The sequence below is a fragment of the Melanerpes formicivorus genome, unplaced genomic scaffold (genome assembly GCF_026170545.1).
Source record: "Melanerpes formicivorus ecotype bairdi unplaced genomic scaffold, bMelFor1.0.p_v2 SCAF_119, whole genome shotgun sequence".
Lineage (NCBI taxonomy): Eukaryota > Metazoa > Chordata > Aves > Piciformes > Picidae > Melanerpes > Melanerpes formicivorus.
Window position 1 is genome coordinate 1,074,758 of NW_027142471.1, and position 2,499 is coordinate 1,077,256.

The following is a 2,499-nucleotide window of genomic DNA, read 5'->3' on the forward strand; positions in this document are numbered from 1 at the left end:
TTGGAATGCAGCAAAATTTTATTGAGTCAGATAAGCAGAGTCAAGATCAGTCAGAGTGGAAAAGAGGAGTAGGGTGCACAAAGGAGACATTCAGTTCCACATCTGTCGTGAAGTTCCCAGCAGCTGTCCATCTGCCTGCCCCACAGAGGGAGCAGGGCCAGAGGCCCTCCCTAGGCTGGTTTTCTGCTGCTGCTGCTGCTGCCAGGCTGGGGCAGCAGAAGAGAAGGAGGGTCCAGGACGGCCAGGAGAGAGTGTCAGAGGGCAAAGGCAGGCATGCGCAGTGTTGTGTCAGAGCCCAGGAGGGCACTCTCCTTTGGCAAGGGCTGCTGGGCTTGCTCAGCCCCTCAGAAAGCAGCAAGAGGATGCTGTGTGCCCAGGGCAGAAGCATCAGATGGGGCCCTGGAGGTCTTGACCAGGGCCCTGGGAAGCAGCTCTAGCTGGATAGGCAGCTCCTGCCCACAAGAGGGCGCAGGGCCAGCAGGTCCTCCCTAGCCTGGTTTCCTGCTGCTGCTGCCATGCCAGGGCAGCAGAAGAGAAGGAGGCCACGGGAGGGTCAGGAGAGAGTGTCAGAGAGCACAGGCAGGCCCTGTCCTTTGGCAAGGGTTGCTGGGCTTGCTCAGCCTCCCGGAAAACAGCAAGAGGATGCTGTGTGCCCAGGGCAGAAGCATCAGGTGGGGCACTGGGGGCCTTGCCCAGGGTCCGGGGCAGCAGCTCTAGCAGGGCAGGCAGCTCCTGCCCAAGGCAGAGAGGCCAGAGAGGCCAAAGCCCCCGGAGCTGATGGGCACCCCCTGAGAGCTGAGGATGCTGCCAACAGCAGCAGAGGTGGAGGAGCCCACGGCGGTGCTCTGTGGGAAGGAGCTGAGGATGGGGCCAGGCAGGGTCACCAGCACAGCAGGAGGCTCAATGACAACAGTGGAGTCCTGGCACTGCCTGACACAGGGCTCATTGCAGCTGTTGGCCAGCGGGGTTGGGCCGCAGGGCTGGCAGGGCTGGCAGGGTCTGTAGCAGGACATGGCTGGGGCTGGAGATGAACCTAGGAGAGAGGACAGGGGGAAAGCAGAGAGTGAGAGCTCGCAGAGGACAAGCCTGAATGCTCACTGAAGGGAAGGAAAGTTGTGAGCTGGAGTAGAGTGCTGGAGGCTGTGTAGGGAGTCCCACCTGTCTCACCTTCCCTCAGCCTAAAAGAGCCCTGCTGGGAGTCACCAAACCTAGGCTTTGCTCTGAACTGGCACAACTTTTGCACCTTCCCCCTTCCAGTGCAAAGCACCTCCAAAAACTCCCATGGGACATAGGAACAGGTGTGGGCTGAGCCATCCCAAAGGAAGAAGAATAGAAGAAGGAGCAGGAAGAGAAAGGACTTCTACTCACCTTGTTCCAAGGAGAGGGAGGCCAGAGGAGTGGATGTGAGAGTGAGCAGAAGGAGTCCCTTTTATACTGCTCCTGCACCGCCCCAGGCCCACAGGCACTGCACCTGAGAAGCAATTTTCCAGCAGACTCAGCTCCAAAGCCAAACCTCCCAGCCCAGGGCACAGCCTGGCCTCTGGCTTCCTCCATGCTGCCATTTCACTTCCTCATTTCTCAGATGCCTGCTCAGCCAGGCCAGCTCCTTTCATGTGCTTGCTTGAGAGGCCAAGGGACTGGCTGTGCCTATGGTTTCTGGTCTGTTCCCCTTTGCTCTGGGGAGAATGTTTGCAAGGCTGAGTGTGCAGATCTGGGATTAGGAAAGGGAAAGCACACCTGGTCTGTGAGTGCCCTGCTGGCATGGAGATCTCAGACTTTCTTCTTCCATGCATGTTGACAACAAAAGCTGAAGAAAGAAGCTGTACTGGGGAGAGAAGATGCAGGAAAGGTGGAGGTACTCCAAGGAGTTTTGGCCTTGGTTTGTACTGGCATAATGGGATGTGAAGGGATCAGGATCTGGACATTCTCTGGGAAGTTCAGCATAGGAAAGGCTGTGAGAGACTAAATGTTTGTCTCTCTTGGTGTGACTCAACAAAGATAAAATCACTTGCTGCTTGCCCAGACAATTGCTGATATGTGTTGGGCAGAGCCACTGGAAGGACTCTTGGAAAGTGCAAAGATAACATGGCTCACTGGGACACAGCTGGCCTGACAACAATGGACCGAGGCCACCTTCGGGAATATGCATGAGACCAAGATAATCTCCACCCATCAAGTACCTTGGGAAGGGTGACACAATGGATTCACCACCTGTTGCCTGATGTGTAAGGAGTGTGGGGGCTTGTCTGGATGGAGATGGAGGAGGCGGAGGTCCCCCCATCTCCATCCAGAACCTTGCCCAAACACACAGAAATACACAGACAGATTTCTGGGTGAACGATACCTGGACATTTACCTAAGGATGATTTCCTGGCCCTGGAATTCCTGAGGGACAATACTTGGACACATACCTAAGGACTAAAAACTGTATAAAAGACTGGAGCCACTACTGGCTACTTTAGAAGAAAAAGGTAGATGAAGGAAAACACAGGAGAAGGA

General features: G+C 55.6%; 1 long non-coding RNA gene across 1 annotated transcript; it reads right to left on the minus strand.

Annotated features, from left to right (window-relative positions):
• Positions 1-1,426, minus strand: LOC137456188 (uncharacterized). Its single transcript, XR_010990979.1, has 2 exons — positions 1,369-1,426; positions 1-1,033 (listed from the first exon to the last, which is right to left on the minus strand). It is a non-coding gene; the product is annotated as an uncharacterized lncRNA (long non-coding RNA).
• Positions 1,427-2,499: the final 1,073 nt, after the last annotated feature.